Raw genomic sequence first — 9,633 nt, forward strand, 5'->3', positions numbered from 1 at the left:
TTTTGAAGCTCGATAACTTCGGCAAATGTGGACCAAATTTCTTAAACAAAGTGTCAAATTAATCAGCTCGACGAGATTTTGAAGATGTCACTACACATCATGATTGCATCTTGTTGAATTTCCAAGAAAAATAGTACTTTATGTGCTCAAACACACAACTTTTGTGACTTTTCAAACTTTGAAGCTCGATAGCTTCGGCAAATAAGGACCAAATTTGTTAAACAGTGTGTCAAATTAATCACCTCAACGAGATTTTGAAGATGTCAAAACACATCGTGATTGCATCTTGTTGAACTTCCAAGAAAAATAGTACTTTATGTGCTCAAACACACAACTTTTGTGACTTTTCAAACTTTGGAGCTCGATAACTTCGGCAAATGAGGACCAAATTTGTTAAACAGAGTGTCAAATTAATCAGCTCAACGAGGTTATGAAGATGTCACAACACATCATGATTACATCTTGTTGAATTTCTATGAAAAATAGTACTTTATGTGCTCAAACACACTACTTTTGTGACTTTTCAAACTTTGAATCTCGATAACTTCGGCAAATGTGGACAAAATTTCTTAAACAAAGTGTCAAAGTAATCACCTCAACGAGATTTTGAAGATGTCACAACACATCATGATTACATCTTGTTGAACTTCCAAGAAAAATAGTACTTTATGTGCTCAAACACACAACTTTTGTGACTTTTCAAACTTTGGAGCTCGATACCTTCGGCAAATGAGGACCAAATATGTTAAACAAAGTATCAAATCAATCCGCGCCACGAGATCTTTAAGATGTCACAACACATCATGATTGCATCTTGTTGAACTTCCAAGAAAAATAGTACTATATGTGCTCAAACACACAACTTGTGTGACTTTTCAAATTTTGAAGCTCGATAACTTCGGCAAATGAGGACCAAATTTGTTAAACAGAGTGTCAAATTAATCAGCTCAACGAGGTTATGAAGATGTCACAACACATCATGATTACATCTTGTTGAACTTCCAAGAAAAATAGTACTTTATGTGCTCAAACACACAACTTTTGTGACTTTTCAAACTTTGAAGCTCGATAGCTTCGGCAAATGAAGACCAAATTTGTTAAACAAAGTGTCAAATTAATCAGCTCGACGAGATCTTTAACATGACACAACACATCAGAATTGCATCTTGTTGAACTTCCCAGAAAAATAGTACTTTATGTGCTCAAACACACAACTTTTGTGACTTTTCAAACTTTGAAGCTCGATAACTTCGGCAAATGAGTACCAAATTCCTTAAACAAAGTGTCAAATTAATCAGCTCGACGAGATTTTGAAGATGTCACAACACATCATGATAGCATCTTGTTGAATTTCTATGAAAAATAGTACTTTAAGTGCTCAAACACACAACTTGTGTGACTTTTCAAACTTTGAAGCTCGATAACTTCGGCAAATGAGGACCAAATTTGTTAAACAGAGTGTCAAATTAATCAGCTCAACGAGGTTATCAAGCTGTCACAACACATCATGATTACATCTTGTTGAACTTCCAAGAAAAATAGTACTTTATGTGCTCAAACACACAACTTTTGTGACTTTTCAAACTTTGAAGCTCGATAGCTTCGGCAAATGAGGACCAAATTTGTTAAACAGAGTGTCAAATTAATCAGCTCAACGAGGTTATGAAGATGTCACAACACATCATGATTACATTTTGTTGAACTTCCAAGAAAAATAGTACTTTATGTGCTCAAACACACAACTTTTGTGACTTTTCCAATTTTGAAGCTCGATAACTTTGGCAAATGTTGACCAAATTTCTTAAACAGAGTATCAGAGTAATCACCTCAACGAGATTTCGAAGATCTCACAACACATCATGATAGCATCTTGTTGAATTTCTATGAAAAATAGTACTTTAAGTGCTCAAACACACAACTTGTGTGACTTTTCAAACTTTGAAGCTCGATAACTTCGGCAAATGAGGACCAAATTTGTTAAACAGAGTGTCAAATTAATCAGCTCAACGAGGTTATAAAGCTGTCACAACACATCATGATTACATCTTGTTGAACTTCCAAGAAAAATAGTACTTTTTGTGCTCAAACACACAACTTTTGTGACTTTTCAAACTTTGAAGCTCGATAACTTCGGCAAATGAAGACCAAATTTGTTAAACACAGTGTCAAATTAATCAGCTCGACGAGATTTTGAAGATGTCACAACACATCAGAATTGCATCTTGTTGAACTTCCAAGAAAAATAGTACTTTATGTGCTCAAACACACAACTTTTGTGACTTTTCAAACTTTGAAGCTCGATACCTTCGGCAAATGAGGACCAAATATGTTAAACAAAGTATCAAATTAATCAGCTCGACGAGATTTTGAAGATGTCACAACACATCATGATAGCATCTTGTTGAATTTCTATGAAAAATAGTACTTTAAGTGCTCAAACACACAACTTGTGTGACTTTTCAAACTTTGAAGCTCGATAACTTCGGCAAATGAGGACCAAATTTGTTAAACAGTGTGTCAAATTAATCAGCTCGACGAGATTTTGAATATGTCATAACACATCATGATTGCATCTTGTTGAATTTCCAAGAAAAATAGTACTTTATGTGCTCAAACACACAACTTTTGTGACTTTTCCAATTTTGAAGCTCGATAACTTTGGCAAATGTGTACCAAATTTGTTAAACAGAGTGTCAAATTAATCAGCTCGACGAAGTTATGAAGATGTCACAACACATCATGATTACATCTTGTTGAACTTCCAAGAAAAATAGTACTTTATGTGCTCAAACACACAACTTTTGTGACTTTTCCAATTTTGAAGCTCGATAACTTTGGCAAATGTGGACCAAATTTCTTAAACAAAGTGTCAAATTAATCAGCTCGACGAGATTTTGAAGATGTCACAACACATCATGATTCCATCTTGTTGAACTTCCAAGAAAAATAGTACTTTATGTGCTCAAACACACAACTTTTGTGACTTTTCAAACTTTGAAGCTCGATAGCTTCGGCAAATGAGGACCAAATTTGTTAAACAGAGTGTCAAATTAATCAGCTCAACGAGGTTATGAAGATGTCACAACACATCATGATTACATTTTGTTGAACTTCCAAGAAAAATAGTACTTTATGTGCTGAAACACACAACTTTTGTGACTTTTCCAATTTTGAAGCTCGATAACTTTGGCAAATGTTGACCAAATTTCTTAAACAGAGTATCAGAGTAATCACCTCAACGAGATTTCGAAGATCTCACAACACATCATGATAGCATCTTGTTGAATTTCTATGAAAAATAGTACTTTAAGTGCTCAAACACACAACTTGTGTGACTTTTCAAACTTTGAAGCTCGATAACTTCGGCAAATGAGGACCAAATTTGTTAAACAGAGTGTCAAATTAATCAGCTCAACGAGGTTATAAAGCTGTCACAACACATCATGATTACATCTTGTTGAACTTCCAAGAAAAATAGTACTTTTTGTGCTCAAACACACAACTTTTGTGACTTTTCAAACTTTGAAGCTCGATAACTTCGGCAAATGAAGACCAAATTTGTTAAACAGAGTGTCAAATTAATCAGCTCGACGAGATTTTGAAGATGTCACAACACATCAGAATTGCATCTTGTTGAACTTCCAAGAAAAATAGTACTTTATGTGCTCAAACACACAACTTTTGTGACTTTTCAAACTTTGAAGCTCGATACCTTCGGCAAATGAGGACCAAATATGTTAAACAAAGTATCAAATCAATCCGCTCCACGAGATCTTTAAGATGTCACAACACATCATGATTGCATCTTGTTGAACTTCCAAGAAAAATAGTACTATATGTGCTCAAACACACAACTTGTGTGACTTTTCAAATTTTGAAGCTCGATAACTTCGGCAAATGTGGACCAAATTTCTTAAACAAAGTGTCAAATTAATCAGCTCGACGAGATTTTGAAGATGTCACTACACATCATGATTGCATCTTGTTGAATTTCCAAGAAAAATAGTACTTTATGTGCTCAAACACACAACTTTTGTGACTTTTCAAACTTTGAAGCTCGATAGCTTCGGCAAATAAGGACCAAATTTGTTAAACAGTGTGTCAAATTAATCACCTCAACGAGATTTTGAAGATGTCAAAACACATCGTGATTGCATCTTGTTGAACTTCCAAGAAAAATAGTACTTTATGTGCTCAAACACACAACTTTTGTGACTTTTCAAACTTTGGAGCTCGATAACTTCGGCAAATGAGGACCAAATTTGTTAAACAGAGTGTCAAATTAATCAGCTCAACGAGGTTATGAAGATGTCACAACACATCATGATTACATCTTGTTGAATTTCTATGAAAAATAGTACTTTATGTGCTCAAACACACTACTTTTGTGACTTTTCAAACTTTGAATCTCGATAACTTCGGCAAATGTGGACAAAATTTCTTAAACAAAGTGTCAAAGTAATCACCTCAACGAGATTTTGAAGATGTCACAACACATCATGATTACATCTTGTTGAACTTCCAAGAAAAATAGTACTTTATGTGCTCAAACACACAACTTTTGTGACTTTTCAAACTTTGGAGCTCGATACCTTCGGCAAATGAGGACCAAATATGTTAAACAAAGTATCAAATCAATCCGCGCCACGAGATCTTTAAGATGTCACAACACATCATGATTGCATCTTGTTGAACTTCCAAGAAAAATAGTACTATATGTGCTCAAACACACAACTTGTGTGACTTTTCAAATTTTGAAGCTCGATAACTTCGGCAAATGAGGACCAAATTTGTTAAACAGAGTGTCAAATTAATCAGCTCAACGAGGTTATGAAGATGTCACAACACATCATGATTACATCTTGTTGAACTTCCAAGAAAAATAGTACTTTATGTGCTCAAACACACAACTTTTGTGACTTTTCAAACTTTGAAGCTCGATAGCTTCGGCAAATGAAGACCAAATTTGTTAAACAAAGTGTCAAATTAATCAGCTCGACGAGATCTTTAACATGACACAACACATCAGAATTGCATCTTGTTGAACTTCCCAGAAAAATAGTACTTTATGTGCTCAAACACACAACTTTTGTGACTTTTCAAACTTTGAAGCTCGATAACTTCGGCAAATGAGTACCAAATTCCTTAAACAAAGTGTCAAATTAATCAGCTCGACGAGATTTTGAAGATGTCACAACACATCATGATAGCATCTTGTTGAATTTCTATGAAAAATAGTACTTTAAGTGCTCAAACACACAACTTGTGTGACTTTTCAAACTTTGAAGCTCGATAACTTCGGCAAATGAGGACCAAATTTGTTAAACAGAGTGTCAAATTAATCAGCTCAACGAGGTTATCAAGCTGTCACAACACATCATGATTACATCTTGTTGAACTTCCAAGAAAAATAGTACTTTATGTGCTCAAACACACAACTTTTGTGACTTTTCAAACTTTGAAGCTCGATAGCTTCGGCAAATGAGGACCAAATTTGTTAAACAGAGTGTCAAATTAATCAGCTCAACGAGGTTATGAAGATGTCACAACACATCATGATTACATTTTGTTGAACTTCCAAGAAAAATAGTACTTTATGTGCTCAAACACACAACTTTTGTGACTTTTCCAATTTTGAAGCTCGATAACTTTGGCAAATGTTGACCAAATTTCTTAAACAGAGTATCAGAGTAATCACCTCAACGAGATTTCGAAGATCTCACAACACATCATGATAGCATCTTGTTGAATTTCTATGAAAAATAGTACTTTAAGTGCTCAAACACACAACTTGTGTGACTTTTCAAACTTTGAAGCTCGATAACTTCGGCAAATGAGGACCAAATTTGTTAAACAGAGTGTCAAATTAATCAGCTCAACGAGGTTATAAAGCTGTCACAACACATCATGATTACATCTTGTTGAACTTCCAAGAAAAATAGTACTTTTTGTGCTCAAACACACAACTTTTGTGACTTTTCAAACTTTGAAGCTCGATAACTTCGGCAAATGAAGACCAAATTTGTTAAACACAGTGTCAAATTAATCAGCTCGACGAGATTTTGAAGATGTCACAACACATCAGAATTGCATCTTGTTGAACTTCCAAGAAAAATAGTACTTTATGTGCTCAAACACACAACTTTTGTGACTTTTCAAACTTTGAAGCTCGATACCTTCGGCAAATGAGGACCAAATATGTTAAACAAAGTATCAAATTAATCAGCTCGACGAGATTTTGAAGATGTCACAACACATCATGATAGCATCTTGTTGAATTTCTATGAAAAATAGTACTTTAAGTGCTCAAACACACAACTTGTGTGACTTTTCAAACTTTGAAGCTCGATAACTTCGGCAAATGAGGACCAAATTTGTTAAACAGTGTGTCAAATTAATCAGCTCGACGAGATTTTGAATATGTCATAACACATCATGATTGCATCTTGTTGAATTTCCAAGAAAAATAGTACTTTATGTGCTCAAACACACAACTTTTGTGACTTTTCCAATTTTGAAGCTCGATAACTTTGGCAAATGTGTACCAAATTTGTTAAACAGAGTGTCAAATTAATCAGCTCGACGAAGTTATGAAGATGTCACAACACATCATGATTACATCTTGTTGAACTTCCAAGAAAAATAGTACTTTATGTGCTCAAACACACAACTTTTGTGACTTTTCCAATTTTGAAGCTCGATAACTTTGGCAAATGTGGACCAAATTTCTTAAACAAAGTGTCAAATTAATCAGCTCGACGAGATTTTGAAGATGTCACAACACATCATGATTCCATCTTGTTGAACTTCCAAGAAAAATAGTACTTTATGTGCTCAAACACACAACTTTTGTGACTTTTCAAACTTTGAAGCTCGATAACTTCGGCAAATGTGGACAAAATTTCTTAAACAAAGTGTCAAAGTAATCAGCTCGACGAGGTTATGAAGATGTCACTACACATCATGATTACATCTTGTTGAACTTCCAAGAAAAATAGTACTTTATGTGCTCAAACACACAACTTTTGTGACTTTTCAAACTTTGAAGCTCGATAACTTCGGCAAATGTGGACCAAATTTCTTAAACAAAGTGTCAAATTAATCAGCTCGACGAGATTTTGAAGATGTCACTACACATCATGATTGCATCTTGTTGAATTTCCAAGAAAAATAGTACTTTATGTGCTCAAACACACAACTTTTGTGACTTTTCAAACTTTGGAGCTCGATACCTTCGGCAAATGAGGACAAAATTTCTTAAACAAAGTGTCAAAGTAATCACCTCAACGAGATTTTGAAGATGTCACCACACATCATGATTATATCTTGTTGAACTTCCAAGAAAAATAGTACTTTATGTGCTCAAACACACATATTTTGTGACTTTTCAAACTTTGGAGCTCGATACCTTCGGCAAATGAGGACCAAATATGTTAAACAAAGTATCAAATCTATCCGCTCCACGAGATCTTTAAGATGTCACAACACATCATGATTGCATCTTGTTGAACTTCCAAGAAAAATAGTACTATATGTGCTCAAACACACAACTTTTGTGACTTTTCAAACTTTGGAGCTCGATACCTTCGGCAAATGAGGACAAAATTTCTTAAACAAAGTGTCAAAGTAATCACCTCAACGAGATTTTGAAGATGTCACAACACATCATGATTACATCTTGTTGAACTTCCAAGAAAAATAGTACTTTATGTGCTCAAACACACAACTTTTGTGACTTTTCAAACTTTGGAGCTCGATACCTTCGGCAAATGAGGACCAAATTTGTTAAACAGAGTGTCAAATTAATCAGCTCAACGAGATCTTTAAGATGTCACAACACACCATGATTGCATCTTGTTGAATTTCCAAGAAAAATAGTACTTTATGTGCTCAAACACACATATTTTGTGACTTTTAACACTTTGAAGCTCGATAACTTTGGCAAATGTGGACCAAATTTGTTAACCAAAGTGTCAAAGTAATCAGCTCGACGAGATCTTTAAAATGACACAACAATTCATGATTGCATCTTGTTGAACTTTCAAGAAAAATAGTACTTTATGTGCTCAAACACACAACTTTTGTGACTTTTCAAACTTTGAAGCTCGATAGCTTCGGCAAATGAGGACCAAATTTGTTAAACAGAGTGTCAAATTAATCAGCTCAACGAGGTTATCAAGCTGTCACAACACATCATGATTACATCTTGTTGAACTTCCAAGAAAAATAGTACTTTATGTGCTCAAACACACAACTTTTGTGACTTTTCAAACTTTGAAGCTCGATAGCTTCGGCAAATGAGGACCAAATTTGTTAAACAGAGTGTCAAATTAATCAGCTCAACGAGGTTATGAAGATGTCACAACACATCATGATTACATTTTGTTGAACTTCCAAGAAAAATAGTACTTTATGTGCTCAAACACACAACTTTTGTGACTTTTCCAATTTTGAAGCTCGATAACTTTGGCAAATGTTGACCAAATTTCTTAAACAGAGTATCAGAGTAATCACCTCAACGAGATTTCGAAGATCTCACAACACATCATGATAGCATCTTGTTGAATTTCTATGAAAAATAGTACTTTAAGTGCTCAAACACACAACTTGTGTGACTTTTCAAACTTTGAAGCTCGATAACTTCGGCAAATGAGGACCAAATTTGTTAAACAGAGTGTCAAATTAATCAGCTCAACGAGGTTATAAAGCTGTCACAACACATCATGATTACATCTTGTTGAACTTCCAAGAAAAATAGTACTTTTTGTGCTCAAACACACAACTTTTGTGACTTTTCAAACTTTGAAGCTCGATAACTTCGGCAAATGAGGACCAAATTTGTTAAACAGAGTGTCAAATTAATCAGCTCAACGAGGTTATAAAGCTGTCACAACACATCATGATTACATCTTGTTGAACTTCCAAGAAAAATAGTACTTTATGTGCTCAAACACACAACTTTTGTGACTTTTCAAACTTTGGAGCTCGATACCTTCGGCAAATGAGGACCAAATTTGTTAAACAGAGTGTCAAATTAATCAGCTCAACGAGATCTTTAAGATGTCACAACACACCATGATTGCATCTTGTTGAATTTCCAAGAAAAATAGTACTTTATGTGCTCAAACACACATATTTTGTGACTTTTCAAACTTTGAAGCTCGATAACTTCGGCAAATGAGGACCAAATTTGTTAAACAGAGTGTCAAATTAATCAGCTCAACGAGGTTATAAAGCTGTCACAACACATCATGATTACATCTTGTTGAACTTCCAAGAAAAATAGTACTTTTTGTGCTCAAACACACAACTTTTGTGACTTTTCAAACTTTGAAGCTCGATAACTTCGGCAAATGAAGACCAAATTTGTTAAACAGAGTGTCAAATTAATCAGCTCGACGAGATTTTGAAGATGTCACAACACATCAGAATTGCATCTTGTTGAACTTCCAAGAAAAATAGTACTTTATGTGCTCAAACACACAACTTTTGTGACTTTTCAAACTTTGAAGCTCGATACCTTCGGCAAATGAGGACCAAATATGTTAAACAAAGTATCAAATCAATCCGCTCCACGAGATCTTTAAGATGTCACAACACATCATGATTGCATCTTGTTGAACTTCCAAGAAA

The sequence above is a fragment of the Euwallacea fornicatus genome, unplaced genomic scaffold (assembly GCF_040115645.1).
Source record: "Euwallacea fornicatus isolate EFF26 unplaced genomic scaffold, ASM4011564v1 scaffold_46, whole genome shotgun sequence".
NCBI classification, from domain to species: Eukaryota; Metazoa; Arthropoda; class Insecta; order Coleoptera; family Curculionidae; genus Euwallacea; species Euwallacea fornicatus.